We start from the raw sequence: 19,979 nt of genomic DNA on the forward strand, positions 1-19,979 counted from the left end.
ATATAGGGATGTAGCGAACTGCCGTTTATGTGTTCGCGAACGCCGTTCGCGAACACCGGCAAAAATGCGAACAGTTCGCGAACAGTTCGCGAACTTCGAACATCCGCAAAATCGTTCGATTCGAACGATCGAAGGATTTTAATCGTTCGATCGAAGGATTTTCGTTCGAATCGAACGATCGAAACCATTCGATCGAATGATTTCATTCAATCGAATGGCTTTGATCGTTCGATTCGAACGAAAATCCTTCCATTTTAGCGGTCGAAGGAATCGAATGGTCGAATGGTCGAACGATTTTTGTTCGAATCGAACGCGAACACATATTGGCGAACGTCGCGCGACGTTCGCGAACATTCGGCGGACGCGAACAGTCGAAGTTCGCGCGAACTAGTTCGCCGGCGAACAGTTCGCTACATCCCTATTACTATAGTGTACAACGTTGCCAAACTGACTTCTAAGTTCTCTTTCTGTCAAAAGCAGGATTAAATTGGTATTCACAGTTCTCATAAATCAGATACAATGTTGGACTAAGGGAGGTGGGGGCCACTGGAAAACCCAGGCTAAAGGCCCACCTCTTTATTTCCCCAGCTAAGAACCCACCTTCAACCCCCATATAAGGGCCAATAACTCTGGCACATCACCTCCCACCATGTTTACCGCTGCCAATGATTACCACCATATTCCTGCATTCCCCTTTCTGCCCATTTACCCAAGTCTGTGGGGCCGAACAAGACAGGAACCCACCGGGTTTTTTCCTGGTGCCCTGGCAGGCCAGTCTTACCCTGATCAGATAAACCTTTTCATAAATGTATGCTCTGTCCTTATTATGATTATTTAGTGCATAGACCATATGGCGTGCAGTGCACAATAAACAAGGGAACCCAATAATTAATGCCTGCCTTTTGCATGCCCTTACATTTAAACATTTGCCACGGTGGTAACAGGCTTCCAAGGGTATGGCCACACCTTGCAGGTATAAAAAAGCGAGGTAATTGTTGGCAAGTAAATCAATGAATAATTATCTTTGAATCTTATGAATTTCATTGAACAATGGCTCTGTAAGGCAAGTAAAAGCATGTTCACCTCCAATGATGTTGACAAGAAAGTAGTTGCTGTCAAAAATAATACTCCCTTGAAGGTTTTACAAAATTGTAACAAAAATACATCTGTTCACAAGTAAAAGAAATGTTTCTTGAAACAACTTTCTCTACATGTCAGAGGTTTCCAGAACATTATAGGTGTTATTTACTAAAACTGTAAGGGGCAGATTTATCATGGGTTGAATAAGAAATTTTTTGGTCAAAACTCACAAATTCGAATTTGGAATAATCCAAACTCGATTTGAATTTGAAATTAGAGATTTATCAAACCTTTACCAAGGAAATAATTCAAATTTGACTATTCACCACCTAAAACCTGCTGAGTTCATGTATAAGTCAATGGGAGAGGTCCAGAACAGCCTTCTTGACATTTGAGTTTTTTTCAAAGAAAAAACTTGATTCGATTAAAATTTGTTTGAGTTTTCAACGTTCAAATTTTTTCTTAACCTTGAGTTTTACCTTAATAAACAATAAAATAACTCTAAAAATTTGGTGTGGAAAAAGACTTGATAAAATCATGAAAAAAATGTAATTGTACGAATGTTACAGATTATCGGATTATTATTTGGATTTGAATCATATGAAACCCAGTGCGGATCATGATATCTTCCAACTTTAAAAGGGACATATACTATTACCTTCTACATGACCTTGGCAGGTTTGAGATGGAGTATTTACAGATTCTGACTTTTAGTAGCCTTGGGGTATAATAAATCTCCAAAAATTTAATTTTTTCCCCCAGAAAATATTTGTTTTCCCCTTTAAAGCCCTGAACAGAAAGAATTGGATTTTAGTAAATAACCCCCTAATTATTAAAAAACTTGTGGTAATCATTTAGTGGTCTTCTTTCACACTCTCTCCTCAGATTTTAAATCTCTCAACCTAAAGATAACCAACATACTGTACTATCACACCTACATCAGCTAATAAAGGATGGGCCATGGATAGCTATTTCTACAAAATCTTGCAGAAGAACATTGCTAGTACCTGGTGAAAGGTTGAATTTTAAATTCATTTATGGGATGTTTTTAAAAACACCCCATAAATTTGAAATTCGAACAATCGAAATTTATTTTAAATTTTAAAAAAAATTTAAACTCTGATGAATGTAATCAACCTAAAAACTCAAATCAAATTCAATTCACATTTAAAAATTTGAAAAAAAAACTTAAAGGACGGCTGCAAACAACTCAGAATTGATCCCTGGATGTCTTCCATTAACTTAAACAGCAATTTGGCAGGTTTTAGGAGGCAAATAGTCAAATTTGAGTTCTTAAAGGGCCAGAGTATGATAAATCATGAAAATTAAATTAGAATTTTTTCAAAATCTTGAATCGCATTTGAATAACTTCCTAGTCGAATTTGACAGTTTTGACAAAAAAAACCCTTTGAATTCAAAATTTTCAATTCAACCCTGGATAAATCTGCCCCGAAGTCTTTGGATGAGAAATAAAACTAGATAACCAAACTACATTTACAGTAAATAGTGACATTTCTAACATTCCCATAAAGCATAAAGTTGTTGCCATTCCATCATCACTCATCATTACTCATCCAATAAATGGGTTAAGATCACGTTATAATGCTTTACCACCTGTATCATGATCAAATACCCTTGTGACAGTGTACATGTAGGACAAACTAAGAGATGTCAAAATGCATCTCTAAGGACACAAAGGAAACATCTGTAGTTTCAGAACAGACAGACACAGCTGCATACAGAAACTCAGAGACAATATTTTTCACAACACCCTTGTTTTGTATTGGAAACAACCCTAGGGAAAGGGTGATAGAAACAAACATTTATTTCAAAGGGAATCACTATGGATTAAATTAATTTAAATTTGGTTACAAAATATTAAATGTTTTGATAAAGCAATATTAACACCTATTTTTATATTCTCCAAAACTGTAGTTTGTAGCCACCAAATGGCCTTCCAAACTGCTTCCAGCCATGCTTTGCCACAATTATGAGTCGGAAGCTACTACAATCAATCAGGTGTTCACTGTGTCATCTCTTTCCATAACAATCCTAAAAATAAAACCTCTAGATAAGGGAAACCTCAATATACACATACATTTCTGTTAGTGTTAACTCATATCTTGATCTAAAAGCATACATTGTATTTACAATATTGGATAATTCTTGCATCTGAGGAGGAACAGGAGTACAGTGGCAGATTTTGATAAGCTGGACCTTTCTATCAGGTTTGATAACATGGGTTAAGAGCCATCTGTAGTTCGTGCCACCATGGCCAAAGCTAAAAAAAAGTTACAGGCTATCCTACTAAAGCTAATTTAGTGAGGAAAAACTGTTAGTGTGTTCTTACTGCCAATCCTGTTCTTAGTAGGATGTTTCCAACCATACCAGGTATAGTTTTTACAATACAATAATTTTTTTACAATAGTATGGCTCCTCTTTTGAAATGGCAGGAACTACAGAAACCAATCCGTGCTTTTAAAGGGTAATCATAGGTGCAGGAGATGTAAACTTGTGCTTTTTTGAGTGAGGGTGAGAGTTTCACGCATTATCAAAAAGGAAATTCTTATAGGATTAAATATTTTTTTACTCATTCTACTAAGGCCAACAGGCTAGTAGAGGTAATTATAAATTGTAAGGACAAGTAAAGCTTGTCCTTTGTACATTTATAGGTATCCCAACATTAGCACTACCCCGATGCTGCTAAAAGTCAGAATAAAAAACGACTGCATCTCTAACCTATCATTGTCATGTAAAAGTCAATCGCATTTGTACCATTTATAATTGGAAGATATCTTGATCTGCACTGGTTTTTCATGCAATAATCCAAATAATTTGTGGTTTTTGGTAGTGATGGGCGAATTTATTCGGCAGGCGCAAATTTGTGGTGAATTTGCACGATTCGCTGCTGGTGAATAAATTTGCAAAACGGGCGAGAAAATTCTCCGGCGTCAAAAAACGGACAGCGGCGTCAAAAACTGGACGCCGTTTCACAAATTTTTTGCCGTTACGCGAATTTTTTGACTAAGAAAAACGACGCAAATTTGCCCATTACTAGTTTTTTGGCAATAAACTGCCTTCCCACCAGCTAGAATGTAAATCGCTGGCGGGATCAATTTGGCTTACCGAAATCGGCAGAAGTTTCCTTGTGATGCAACTTCGGAATACAAAGTGATTCGAGTGCCATCTTGCCGGCGATTTACATTCTAGCCGGCAGTTTTGGGAGATTAGTCACCGAAAAAGAAGAAGCGATTTATCACTGGGTGACTTATCTCCCGAAATAGCAGCATTTGCCCTTACCCTAAATGTGGATGAGAGTTTGGTCAAAGGGGTTTTAAGAAATTAATGAGAATTTAAAGATTTTAGTAAATAACCCCCCATAATATTCCTATTTAGCCTGAAATGGAATATCCCTTATAAATGTATGTTTTGTAACATTTTCAGTGATTGATAGCCTAGCCATGTTTTATAATATAGATAAATATATATGAATATAAACATATAAATATATACAGGTATGGGATCTGTAATCCAGAAACCTGTTATCTAGAAAGCTCAGAAGTACATATAGGCCATTTCCCATAGACTCCATTTTATCCAAATAATCCACATTTTTTTAAAATGGTTTCCTTTTTCTCTTTAATAATAAAAAAAACACCTTGTACTTGATTATAACTAAAATATAATGGGGCAAATCCACTAACCTCTGGAAATTCGCCAGCGACGGTTTTGCTCACATCGTCACACTTCGCCAGGCGAAAGTTCGTCAGGACAATGCTGATTCACTAAAATGCGAAGTTGCATCCAGGGCGCCATACGATGGCGAAGTTTCGCTAGCGTTAATTCGACAAACAAAGCGAAGTTGTGCTAGCGTTAGCTAATTTGTATACGGCGGGAAGTTAAATTTCAAAGGACGTATATGTTGCAGCAAATACATTACACTACACAAGCCGAGGGAACCTTAATAAAATAAAATAAAGTTGTTATAATGCCCTACACATGAGCCCAGTGTATATTTTATGTGCCATATGTAAGGAAATGTACAGGGAAGCCGGGTACCCTAAAAAAAATGTACAATCTTTTGCAGCCTATTACCCTGAAAAACTGAAAAGTCACCAGTGTTTTTTGGGACTTAGAAAAATGTTAATTGTTTTTTTTAGGAACTCCTATCTACTCTAATGCACTTCGCCTGGTCTGAGGTGGCAAAGGCAAGTCTGGTGCAAGAGGTAACGTTCATTAAAATCTGCATCTTAGTGAATTTGCGTAGTTACGTCCATTCGCCAGAGCAAAAATTCGCCTAATTCGAGTACAAAGTAGTGCTACAGTCTATCTCCTTCACTAGCGAATTTACACCAGCGCCCATTAGTAAATCAGTGAAGTCTCAAAATGACGTCACGCTGACAGCATTAGCATTTGCCGCAAGGAATCCTTATTGGAAACAAAAACAGCCCAATGGGTTCATATAAGGGGTTATTTACTAAAACTCTTTTTCTCAATTTTCCATTAAAACAAACTTGAACTAAATCCCATCCACGAATCTGGCTAATTTACTAATCATTTTTCTCAAAAAAATCGGATTGATAAAAAAAGTTGACAAAATCGAGCGTCAATTTGAATTGTGCAACTTTTTTAAACTGTTGTATGCTAAACTTGAATTTATCAAGTTTGACGGCAAAAAAGGTTGAATTTCAAATTCATGTGAGTTTTTAAAAACTCCTCTAAACTCCCAGAATTTCGACCAATCAAAATTTATTAATAAAATAAAAATTTTAAAACTCAGTTGAATTGAATTGACACAAATACTCGAATAAAATTTGATTTGCATTTGATTTAAATTTAAGGCTGCAAACTGAAACAACTCCAAATTGATCCCTGGACCTCTACCATTGACTTTTCATCAATTTGCCAGGTTTTAGGTGGTTCGGAGTATAATAAATCTCAAAAATCTAATTCAACTTTTCTTAAAAACTCTAATCGAATTTGAATAACTCCCTAGTCAAATTTGATAGTTTTGACCATAAAAATTTTTGAAAATTCGAATTTTCAATTTGACCCTTGATAAATCTGCCCCTTATTAGGGGCAACATTCAGGCTTTAACAGGCATTAGTAAGAACAGTCCATTAAAGTTTTGTTTTTATTTCAGGAACTCGTGGGACTTACTTTAATTTTAAAGCCTTAATAAGGAACCATAAATGTATGTTATACAATAATAAATAGTGTTATCAGTAGCTCATCCAATTAGAACATCCAGTCCAAGAAAGAGCTTTTCCTTAGTAGTTATGTAGTCATTCCCAAGTGGCTTCTTCCTCTGGCCATAACTCATTTTCCAGTTCATTATGAGAGGTTCTCGGAGCAGCAGCAAAGCCATTTTCCTGTCCCTTGGCTCAACCTGAAGGAATCATGCAACATCTCAAAAGTAGAAATCTCATTACAAATCCAGGCTGTTCTTTTTATGTTTGTTAACAATCAGCATAAAAGACGGGAATGGGGAAGCCATCAGAGAAAAGGAGTTGTCTGCAGAAATATTTGTTTGGAAAAAGCTTTTGATTTTCTATTTGAATAAATTTAGGGAAAGGAGCTAAATCACATCTAACTTGGAGTAAAAGAACACAAGGAATTAGGTGGCAGAAAATGTATCTCGTCATTTTTTAGTATGCCCCTTAGTGCTCATTTAATCAGTTTTTTTACCTGCAAATTTAAAAAAAACATGGCAACTATATCAGTTTTTTATGTTTTATTTATTTGTACACTTAATTAGTCTAGATTTAGAAAAGTGTGTACATGCATAATTTAATTTGGTGTTTTAGGCAAAAAGATTTTTCTCCAAGGGGTGTAGCAACTGTAGAAATTATACTTACACCTAGTGGGCAGATTTACTAAGGGTCAAAGTGAATTTTCGAATTAAAAACTTCGAACAATTTTTTGGGTACTTGGACCATCGAATAGGCCTAAATTCGACTTCTATTTGAAGTAAAAAAGTTCGACTTCGAAAATCAAAGTACTGTCTCTTTAAAAATGTTCGACTTCACCACCTTAAACCTGCCGAATTGCTATGTTAGCCTATGAGGAACTCCTAGAACCTATAGCCAACGTTTGGCTAAGTTTTTAGAAGTCGAAGTAAAATCGTTCGACCATTCGATTAAATCGTTCAAATTGTTCGATCCAAAGGATTTCATAGTACGGTCGAACGATTTTACTTCGACCGAATATGGCCAAATTCGATTGGCACTTTGAAATTCGACCCTTGATAAATCTGCCCCCTAGTTTTAGGGACAGTAATTGTGAAGGAAAATGTAAGAAATGATGTGTGTTATGGGTAATGGCTAGGGATGGGCGAATTTGTCCTCCGGAAATGATGCCCATAAACTTGTATGGCGTAGTGCGTCAAAAAAAAAGACGCACGTCAAAAAAATTTTTGTTGCGCGTCAAAACAATTTTGCCGCCCAAAGACTTTAATGGGTGGTGGCAAATTTTGGGCAAAACGAAGCGGGTCAAATTCGCCCATACCTAGTAATGGCCCATATCTGCTTTTAATGCATTAGTAGGAGAAAGTCTGGAGGCAGCCCCAAAGCAAATTATACTATATAAAGAAGGACTGTTACTAAATATTTTTTGACTGACCTCTAAGCTCCTGTTGACATGTTAAAAGTCATAAACCTTAGTGCATGTCAATACATACACACATTTTATTGCTTGAAAAATATACCCGCTTAGGGTAATGCTTAATGGATTAAAATAAACTGGAAATCAATCTATAGAGTAAAAGTGCTAGGTTTGCACATATAATAAGAGTAATAAGCAATAAATAAAGTTTGACCTCCAGCAAACCAGTTATTTAAATTCATAGAGGTGGAAAATGAAAGGACAAATAGAGCTCAATTTATCTTTCCTCTCTCATTCCCAGCAGAAATATTTAATGTGCCATTAACTTATATATGGATCGACCCTCGGTTTAATATGAGTGCAGGCACTGGGAATAATTTAAAAATTGCGTGGGTAGATAGGTAGACAGGCAACTCATATGTTCTTCTGAATGTAGAGATATGGAATGACTATGAAAGGCAAAACTGCTTCTCTTAATAAAGGGCAGAAAGGTTGCACTGAGGGAGCAGTAGATGGAAATATTATTATTATCAGAGTAAGCATGAAGCTTAGAGTAATATCAGGTTCACAACACCTCAATGAGGAATTGATAAATGCTGTCAGAATTTTGAATTCCATTTGGAAAGTGTTATTCTATTCGCACCTATTTTATGAAGGTGTGAATCAACTTAAAATAGCTCACAGCTAATTGCAAACCAATCTGTAAGCTAAATTTCAAGATTAGGTAATTGGAACTAAAGAAACGGCCTTCAAATAGATTTTCTGTCAGCTTACTCTTCTCTACCTGGGAGATCTCTGAAATACTGTACTTTAGAGACTAGAAGATGGAAAAACATTGAATATTATACATTTCCTGTATATATACTGTAAGCTGGCAGTTAGAAATTCATTTGAGGGGAGGACAATATCTTTTGGGTTCCTCTTCTTGACTAACTCTTTGAGTGCCTCTAATCTGAACACTTATTATTTAGTTAGTACGTTGCTGGTGGCTTCAGTGAGAAGTGACAGATGTCATTGTGTTCTTTAAAGATTCTGGAAAAATTATTTGTTCCTTCTCAATGTAACATGACTGAAGATCCAAAAGAAGGCCGGGACTATCAAGGGATTGTGTCCTAAAAGGGTAAGAGTTATATTTTGCTTTTCCAAACTGTTTCATCTTTTAAAACATGAACAAATTTGTCAAGCCCTGCTAATGATACATATTACACATACATCTCTTTTCTCTTTGGCAGGGTATTATGGGAAGTGGGCTTTGTGAGGTGGACTAATCAAAATATTCAATGGGCAGAATTGAGCAATAGTTGCTTCAAGTAAAGCACCAAATTCACCCTGAACAGTCACACTATACAGATGAAGCCACTTGGATTTGTGAGTTAAATGCGTCATGACTCAGAGTTAATTGAAGAAACTGTGTTATCTAAAGTTATCTTATCTCATTTAATGCATTTAACCTTTTCATTAGCATACCAAAGCACCATTGTTCACAATGGTGAATGCTTTAATTAGATGGGATGTTGTGACACAGTTTTCTGTGTTAAATGAGATAAATGGGATATCTGTGTTTAGTTATTCTGTGTCAAACAGACAAACCAAAGTGGCTGCATCTGTATATTGATGTATTCCACAAGGGAGCAGTATTGAGTTACTTCCTTTCATATGTCTTTGTAAAGCTGTGCTTTGATTGTATGTTCAAACTTGATAAAGAAATTCCAGACACTAAACATATCATGTGACTAATTAAAGTAACATTACTTTACATGAACTTTACATAGTCTATACTATTTTTTAACTACTTAGTAAACCCAGGCAAATGTGTGTATGGTATATGAAGACATAGGCATCTATAACACAGTTTACATCACAGTGACATTTGGAGGCCAATCAACTCATTTCAAATCCATTTTATTTTTAAAAAAAAACTTGAAAAATCTTGAATAAAGTACATTTATTGAGTGTTTTAATGATCACTGGCATATTCAAAAAAACACTCAAATAAGAAAAACTTAAGATGTAAATAGAAAAGTCTATAAATATTTTTTATAAACACACAAATGTGAATAAAACATGATTTTTGAAAATAAGCCTTCCATTCTTTTCAATACAAGCTCACTAGGTTTTAACTGCAACATTTTCACAACATTTTCAGCCATTTTTTTCATATGTGCAAATAGATTTGTTTTACCATGATTTTTTTTAAAAATTATGGCAAAAACTTGTACTTCAATTTTAGTAAATCAGCCTCCGGGTGTTCCAGTGAACATCTGAATGCTAACACAGTAGAAAACTAACTCAAGTAGACTAATGCTAGGCCATGGAGAATTCATCACAGCTCTGCATGGTATATATTTGTAGGGATGTAGCGAACGTCGGAAAAAAAAGTTCGCGAACATATTCGCGAACTTGCGCAAAAACGCGAGCGGTTCGCGAACGGTTCGCGAACCCCATAGACTTCAATGGGAAGGCGAACTTTAACATCTAGAAAAGACATTTCTGGCCAGAAAAATGATTTTAAAGTTGTTTAAAGGGTGCAACGACCTGGACAGTGGCATGCCAGAGGGGGATCAAGGGCAAAAATGTATCTGAAAAATCTGCCTGTGTGTGCTTGGAAGAGATAGTGTAGGGGGAGAGCTGTTAGTGATTTCAGGGACAGATGATAGTAAGTTTGCTGGCTAGTAATCTGCTTGATACTGCTCTGTATTGGAGGGACAGAAGTCTGCAGGGATTTGAGGGACATTTTAGCTTAGGTAGCTTTGCTGGCTAGTAATCTACTGTTCTCTTTAAACAACTGCCATACGTTGACCTTGTAGGCATTGTTTGCCCAGTTTTTTTGGACGCAGCCACTGAAGCACAGTTGCCAGAAAAAATATGCCATATAAATGCTGAAAATAGTCATTTTTCGCCATACGTTGACCTTGTAGACATTGTTTGCCCAGTTTTTTTGGACGCAGCCACTGAAGCACAGTTGCCAGAAAAATTATGCCATATAAATGCTGAAAATATAAATTTTTTTGGTTGCAGCCACTGAAGCACAGAGGCCAGAAAAATTATGCCATATAAATGCAGAAAATATGCATTTTTTTGGTCGCAGCCACTGAAGCACAGTTGACAGAAAAATTATGCCATATAAATGCTGAAAATATAAACTTTTTTGGTTGCAGCCACTGAAGCACAGAGGCCAGAAAAATTATGCCATATAAATGCAGAAAACATGCATTTTTTTGGTCGCAGCCACTGAAGCACAGTTGACAGAAAAATTATGCCATATAAATGCTGAAAATATAAATTTTTTTGGTTGCAGCCACTGAAGCACAGAGGCCAGAAAAATTATGCCATATAAATGCAGAAAATATGCATTTTTTTGGTCGCAGCCACTGAAGCACAGTTGCCAGAAAAAATATGCCATATAAATGCTGAAAATAGTCATTTTTTGCCATATACGTTGAGTCAAAGTATGGCAAAAAATGACTATTTTCAGCATTTATATGGCATATTTTTTCTGGCCTCTGTGCTTCAGTGGCTGCGGCCAAAAAAACTGGGCAAACAATGCCTACAAGGTCAACGTCGTTGACCTTGTAGGCATTGTTTGCCCAGTTTTTTTGGCCGCAGCCACTGAAGCACAGAGGCCAGAAAAAATATGCCATATAAATGCTGAAAATAGTCATTTTTTTGGTCGCAGCCACTGAAGCACAGTTGCCAGAAAAATTATGCCATATAAATGCTGAAAATATAAATTTTTTTGGTTGCAGCCACTGAAGCACAGAGGCCAGAAAAATTATGCCATATAAATGCAGAAAATATGCATTTTTTTGGTTGCAGCCACTGAAGCACAGAGGCCAGAAAAATTATGCCATATAAATGCAGAAAATATGCATTTTTTTGGATGCAGCCACTGAAGCACAGTTGCCAGAAAAAATATGCCATATAAATGCTGAAAATAGTCATTTTTTGCCATACGTTGACCTTGTAGACATTGTTTGCCCAGTTTTTTTGGTTGCAGCCACTGAAGCACAGAGGCCAGAAAAAATTAAACCAGTAGGGTTTGCACCCTAGTTTGTAACGGTGGCGGAGGGAGGAGGAGGACGCTAAAGGACAGCTGTGTGTGGAGTCATGAGGCTTGAAGAGAAGGACAGCTGCATAGAAGTCAGAACAAGTCTTCCGGCGTGCAGTAACCCTCTGAGATCCACCCCTCATTCATTTTAATAAAGGTCAGGTAATCGACACTTTTGTGACCTAGGCGAGTTCTCTTCTCAGTTACAATCCCTCCTGCTGCACTGAAGGTCCTTTCTGAGAGCACACTTGAGGCTGGGCAAGACAAGAGGTTCATGGCAAATTGTGACAGCTCTGGCCACAGATCAAGCCTGCGCACCCAGTAGTCCAGGGGTTCATCGCTCCTCAGAGTGTCGATATCTGCAGTTAATGCCAGGTACCTGCCGGTCGAGGCGTTCTTTGAGGGTGGATCCAGAAGGGTTGTGGCGCTGCCTTGGACAGAAAAACATTTGCATGTCTGACGTTACAGACTGGCCAAAGGGCTTTGTCCTTGCAGGTGTGCTCGTGGCAGGATTACTGGCACCTCTGCCCCTGGAATGTTGATGAGTTCCTGAAGTGACATCACCCTTAAAAGCATTGTACAACATGTTTTGCAGGCTGGTTTGTAAATGCCGCATCTTTTCGGACTTGTGGTATGTTGGTAACATTTCTGACACTTTATGCTTGTACCGAGGGTCTAGTAGCGTTGCGACCCAGTACAGGTCCTTCTCCTTAAGCCTCTTGATACGGGGGTCCTTCAACAGGCATGACAGCATGAAAGACCCCATTCTCACAAGGTTGGATGCAGAGCTATCCATCTCCGCTTCCTCATTATCAAGGACTGCATCATCCACGGTCTCCTCCCCCCAGCCACGTACAAGACCAGGGGTCCCCAAAAGGTCACCACTAGCCCCCTGGGAAGCCTGCTCCTGTTGGTCCTCCTCCTCCTCCTCCACAAAGCCATCTTCCTCCTCTGACTCCACTTCTGGCACCTCTCCCTGCGTTGCAGCAGGTGCCTGGGTTCGTTCTGGTGATTCCGACCAGAAATCGTGCGCTTCCAGCTCCTCGTCACGCTGGTCTACAGCCTCATCTGTCACTCGTCGCACGGCACGCTCCAGGAAGAAAGCGAAGGGTATTAGGTCGCTGATGGTGCCTTCGGTGCGACTGACCATATTTGTCACCTCTTCAAAAGGTCGCATGAGCCTGCAGGCATCGCGCATAAGCACCCAGTAACGGGGGAAAAAAATCCCCAGCTGTGCAGATCCAGTCCTACCACCCAGTTCAAAAAGGTACTCGTTGACGGCCCTTTGTTGTTGCAGCAGACGTTCCAACATAAGGAGCGTTGAATTCCAGCGAGTCTGGCTGTCAGAAATCAAACGCCTGACTGGCATGTTGTAGCGCTGCTGAATGTCAGCAAGGCGTGCCATGGCTGTGTAGGAACGTCTGAAATGGGCCGACACCTTTCTGGACTGGGTGAGAACGTCCTGGAATCCTGGGTACTTGGAGACAAAACGTTGGACTATTAAATTTAACACATGTGCCATGCAGGGCACATGTGTTAAATTGCCTAGTCTCAACGCTGCCAACAGATTGCTTCCATTGTCACACACCACTTTTCCGATCTGCAGTTGGTGTGGGGTCAGCCACCGATCGGCCTGTGACTGCAGAGATGACAGGAGTACAGATCCGGTATGGTTTTTGCTTTCCAGGCACGTCATCCCCAAGACAGCGTGACAACGGCGTACCTGGCACGTCGAATAGCCTAGGGGGAGCTGGGGGTGCACAGGTGTGGAGGAGGAGAAGGAGGACCCAGCAGCAGAGTAAGAAGAAGAAGAAGACGAGGTAGAGAGCGATGGAGGAGTAGAGGTGGTGGCAGAACCGCGTGCAATCCGTGGCGGTGACACCAACTCCACTGTTGTTGTTGAGCTACCCATTCCCTGCTTCCCAGCCATTACCAAGTTCACCCAGTGGGCAGTGTAGGTGACATACCTGCCCTGACCATGCTTGGAGGACCATGCGTCAGTAGTCATATGGACCTTTGGCCCAACACTAAGTGACAGAGATGCGGTAACTTGGCTCTGCACATGTTGGTACAGGTGTGGTATTCCCTTTTTAGAAAAAAAATTGCGGCTGGGTACCTTCCACTGCGGTGTCCCAATTGCTACAAATTTGCGGAAGGCCTCAGAGTCCACCAGCTGGTATGGTAAAAGCTGGCGGGCTAAGAGTGCAGACAAGCCAGCTGTCAGACGCCGGGCAAGGGGGTGACAGTCAGACATTGGCTTCTTACGCTCAAACATGGCCTTCACAGAAACTTGGCTGGTGGCAGATGACTGGGAATGGGAACAGGTGGTCAAGGTGGAAGGCGGAGTGGAGGGTGGTTCAGACGGGTCAAGGAGAGCAGAGGTAGAGCAGTAAGATGCTGGACCAGAAGGAGTGTGGCTTTTAGTTTGCCTGTTGCCTTTGAGGTGTTGCTCCCAAAGTGCTTTGTGCTTGCCGCTCATGTGCCTTCGCATAGAAGTTGTACCTATGTGGCTGTTGGGCTTACCAAGGCTCAGTTTCTGACTGCACTCATTGCAAATTACAATGCTTTTGTCAGAGGCACACACATTAAAAAAATCCCACACTGCTGACTTTTTGGAAGTGTGCGATCTGGCGGTAACAGTAGAAGTTGGCGGAGTTGGCGGTATTGGCGGCAATGGCGGGTGCGTTGGCCGGCTGAACACAGGTGCCGATACATGTTGTTGCCCTGCTGATCCCTGCGGGCTGTCCTCCCTGCTTCTTCTAAGTCTTATTCTCCTACTGCCTCTCTGACTCTCCGTCTCTCCATCTGAACTACCCTCCTCTTGCTCTCTTCTACTAGGCACCCACAAAACATCAATCTCCTCATCATCATTCTCCTCAGATGCATCAATTTCTTCTGACACATCACAGAAGGAAGCAGCAGCGGGGACCTCCTCCTCATCACTCATTATGTCCATCTCTATCGTGTTCTCTGCCAGAATTAAATCTGGTGTAAGGTCCTCATCTCCTTCATCTTCTTCTGGCAATAATGGTTGCGCATTACTCAGTTCAAGAAACTCATTGGAAAATAACTCCTCTGACCCCAGTGAAGAAGGGGCACCGGTGGTGGAGGAAGTGTTACGTGGGGTGGCCATAGCAGTGGAGGATGAGGAGGATGTTGTGGTAAAGTTAGAAACGGTAGAGGATGGGGTGTGCTGTGTAAGCCAGTCAACTACCTCTTCAGCATTTTGGGAGTTCAGGGTCATTGGCTTTTTAAAACTGGGCAATTTGCTAGGGCCACAGGATTGCATAGCAGCACGGCCCCTAGCACGGCCTCTGCGTGGCGGCCTGCCTTTGCCTGGCATTATTTTTAAAAAAACAACAACAACAACAAAAACTCAGTTGGTTTTTCTGGAAACGATAATACACACAGCTAGATGGCGGGTTGAAGAAAACACTGTGCAAATAATGCCTACAAAGTCAACGTATACACTACTACAGCGGTGGATACGGATTACGTAAAATATATGAATGCTGCTTGAAAAAAAGTAACTCAAGTGGTTTTTCTAGAGACGATAATATTATCAATATTTAGACAAAATGTGAACAAGGTCACACAGCTCGATGGCGGGTTGAAGAAAACAGTGTGCAAATAATGCCTACAAGGCCAACGTATACACTACTACAGCGGTGGATACGGATTACGTAAAATATATGAATGCTGCTTGAAAAAAGTGACTCCGGTGTTTTTTCTGGAGACGGTAATATTATGGATATTTAGACAGAATGGGAACAAGGTCACACAGCTCGATGGCGGGTTGAAGAAAACAGTGTGCAAATAATGCCTACAAGGTCAACGTATACACTACTACAGCGGTGGATACGGATTACGTAAAATATATGAATGCTGCTTGAAAAAAAGTAACTCAAGTGGTTTTTCTAGAGACGATAATATTATCAATATTTAGACAAAATGTGAACAAGCTCACACAGCTCGATGGCGGGTTGAAGAAAACACTGTGCAAATAATGCCTACAAGGCCAACGTATACACTACTACAGCGGTGGATACGGATTACGTAAAATATATGAATGCTGCTTGAAAAAAGTGACTCCGGTGTTTTTTCTGGAGACGGTAATATTATGGATATTTAGACAGAATGGGAACAAGGTCACACAGCTCGATGGCGGGTTGAAGAAAACAGTGTGCAAATAATGCCTACAAGGCCAACGTATACACTACTACAGCGGTGGATACGGATTACGTAAAATATATGAATGCTGCTTGAAAAAAGTGACTCCGGTGTTTTTTCTGGAGACGGTAATATTATGGATATTTAGACAGAATGGGAACAAGGTCACACAGCTCGATGGCGGGTTGAAGAAAACAGTGTGCAAATAATGCCTACAAGGCCAACGTATACACTACTACAGCGGTGGATACGGATTACGTAAAATATATGAATGCTGCTTGAAAAAAGTGACTCCGGTGTTTTTTCTGGAGACGGTAATATTATGGATATTTAGACAGAATGGGAACAAGGTCACACAGCTCGATGGCGGGTTGAAGAAAACAGTATGCAAATAATGCCTACAAGGCCAATGTATACACTACTACAGCGGTGGATACGGATTACGTAAAATATATTATGGCTGCTTGAAAAAAGTGACTCCGGTGTTTTTTCTGGAGACGGTAATATTATGGATATTTAGACAGAATGTGAACAAGGTCACACAGCTCGATGGCGGGTTGAAGAAAACAGTGTGCAAATAATGCCTACAGGGCAAATAATGCCTAAAAGGTCAACTTATACACTACTACAGCGGTAGTAAAATAAAAAAAAGTAAAATAAAAAAAAAATGAATATTAAAAAAAAAAATTAAAGTTGGTGCTGCTGAACTACTAGGAGCAGCAGATTAGCACACCAGTCCCACTCCCCAACACTGCTAGACTAATAGCACTGGGCTCTTATAGTAGTAGTAGTAGTAGTAGTAGTAAAACAACAAAAAAATAAATAAAAGCAGTCCTTACAAGGACTACTGTTATTGCAGCAGTCAGCAGATGAGATCAGAAGCAGGACAGCTGCCCACTGCAGCTACATACAGAGCACTGCAGTAGAAGGTAGATTACTAGCCAGCAAAGCTACCTAAGCTTAAATGTCCCTCAAACCCCTGCAGACTTCTGTCCCTCCAATAACAGAGCAGTATCAAAACGATTACTAGCCAGCAAACTTTCAACTGTCCCTGAAATCACTAACAGGCAGCAGCTCTCTCCCTACACTATCTCTTCAGCACACACAGGCAGAGTGAAAAAACGCTGCAGGGCTTCGGTTTTTATAGGGAAGGGGAGTGGTCCAGGGGAGAGCTTCCTGATTGGCTGCCATGTACCTGCTGGTCTGGGGTGAGAGGGCAAAAAAAAGCGCCAACAATGGCGAACCCAAAATGGCGAACGTCGCGCGACGTTCGCGAACTTCCGGCGAGCGCGAACACCCGATGTTCGCGCGAACAAGTTCGCCGGCGAACAGTTCGCGACATCTCTATATATTTGTCATTCCTATATATTTTATAAATATTATAAGGATTATATATTTTATACATTTTATAAAGTTTATGAGATGACTGAAGGATTGTTTTGTGCACATGTATTTTTCCCATGATATAAATTAACCTCTCCTCTCAAGTTGTAGATATCCGAGTTTTAGATTTAAGCCATATAAGTGGTTATTATAAAAGTGTCCAAACGGAATGTGAGGATCTCCAAAAAATGCAAAAACAAATGTAAAAAGTAGAAAATTTATTAGGACATGATACCTAGGTATCATGTCCTAATAAATTTTCTACTTTTTACATTTGTTTTTGCATTTTTTGGAGATCCTCACATTCCGTTTGGACACAGTAATTTTGATTTTGCACCTTGGGACTGAGGTGAACTGTGAGTGTTTTCTCCTTCATTCTTTACTCTATTTGGTATTTTTTGATTTAAATATTTATTTATTTACTTTATTAAGTGGTACCACATTTATTCATTATGACGTGGCAGTAGCACAAACCTTGTTTCTATAGTTATTATAAAAGAACAAAGATTACAGAACATGTCACTAATACAGAACTGCTGTGTTGTAGAAGAAGCTCAAGGTTAAAGGCCATTCTGATATTAGGGTTGTAGAATGTTTACACAGAACGAGGAAAACATCTGTTGTTTCATGTCACAAGTATTTCTAGTGCAAGGTCAAGAAAGGCACATACAGTAAGGTTTCAGAAACCACAGCACCAATACCATTCTGGACACTGTGCTGACACACTAGATGTACCTTATTTGGCTATTGTTCTGAAATTGTGAGTCTGCCCCTAAGATGAAAATAGTGAAACAGTTATGCTAAAATAAGAATGATGATTGGATGACATGGGATCAGCCCCATGGAAGAAGAAATTGTAACTCGCTGTATTGCTAATTGTTCCCTCCACATCCTAACGAGCTTTCAGGACATATGAGCTTTTATTTAATACTCTGTATTGTATATGTATACCTCAAATAAAGCGGTCTGGTTAATATCTGAATGGTTAAAGTCAGGCCCAGGGGGAACTTCGGGGCCAGGCTCAATTTGAGTAAGTATTTATTTATTTAAATCCAAGCGAGACTTATTCAAATAATATATACCTAGTGGAGACGAGTGAGAAAATATGAGAATATATGATTAATGATGGGCAAATCTGTGCCTTTTACTGGGAAATTACTGGTAATTTTTTTCACCCATCACCATATATGATCATTTGATCATATATGATTATTTATATTTGCTTATATATATATATATATATATATATATATATATATATATATATATATATATATATATATATATATATATATATATATATATATATATATATATATACATATATATATATATATATACATGACAGTTATTTAGGCCATGGTTCATTGCTTCCTATTTAATGAAAGCATGGTTCCTGCTGGTGTTATTGCTTAGGGTAAAACAAAGGGTAAAACATTTTCTCAAAAAAACATTAAGGATATTCAAATAATTATTTGTATGATCTCACAGGAAAATACACACACTATGGGGCATTTTTTTCAAGAATCAAATTTGTGAGTTGTGTGAGGGTTTTTCTGCCTCAGATAAACTCGAATTATGAATATTTGGGTATTTATGAAAAAAAAAATCCAAATGTCAAAAATTCGAAAGAAAAACAACAGGGAAAAAACTCTAATGGTCGAGTTCATGCCCTGAAAAACTTGAATTGCTCGAACTGATCGAATGAAAAACTGTAACGGTTGGCACCCTAAATCTAGAACCAATGCCAAGCACCTTGGTCTCGGCTCATGCTTCTTCCAGTAGCAGCTGCCTTTGACATCGGGAGGAGCCCTCAGCTATTCCGATGCCGCCAGGTCTTAAAATGAGAGGTGCAAGGCGAAGGGTTCTAGACAAGCAGAGGGGCACAACAGTGAGGTAGAGTCTTTGGGCTGAAGGTCACAGTACAAGGCGTGAGAGGAAATCGTAGTCAGATCAGGCCAGGTCGGGGCAGGAAGAGAATAAGCTTAGTCAGGCAGGCAAGGGTCAAACCGAGTAATCAATCAGCAAGGATTTAGCAGAGGTAGTCGTATAACAGCCAATGGTCAGGAATCAGAAGTTCAGTATAGTCAATAGCCAGGCAGGGGTCACAACATGAATCAAAATACAGATTAATCAGAAGCTCTAAAGCACAGAAGCACCAGGAACAAGATCCTATCACGGGCAAGGTCCTGTGGCTTTAATAAGACTTTTATACTTTTTAAATTTGGCGCCTGCACCTTTAAATAGCGAGGAGGCACGCACGGGCGCCCTTAGGAATCCAAGATGGCACCTGAAACGGAGTGGTGTGGTGGGCATCCCCGCCGATGGCGCGGTGGTTGTCCCTGCCGCACCACTATACCACCAAGGTAATATGAATTTACTACAAAAACAACAGGGAAAAAACTCTAATAATCGAGTTTGTGCCCTGAAAAAAAACTTGAATTGCTTGAATTGATCGGGTTTATGTCCTGAAAACTGGAATTGATCGAGTTTTTGGACAAAAACCCTCAAATCAACCAATAAACTTGAGCTTTGCCTAGGACAACTCCTGTTGACTTCTACATGACCAAGCCAGCTTTTAGATGGGAAATTTTTATATTCAAATTTTCAAGGTTTTTTTTGGTTAATAAATACTAGACATTCAAGTTTTCAAAAATATGAATGCGTTTTGGTGCAAAAAAAAATTGAGTAGTG

The sequence above is a fragment of the Xenopus laevis genome, chromosome 9_10S (genome assembly GCF_017654675.1).
Source record: "Xenopus laevis strain J_2021 chromosome 9_10S, Xenopus_laevis_v10.1, whole genome shotgun sequence".
Taxonomy (NCBI): Eukaryota; Metazoa; Chordata; class Amphibia; order Anura; family Pipidae; genus Xenopus; species Xenopus laevis.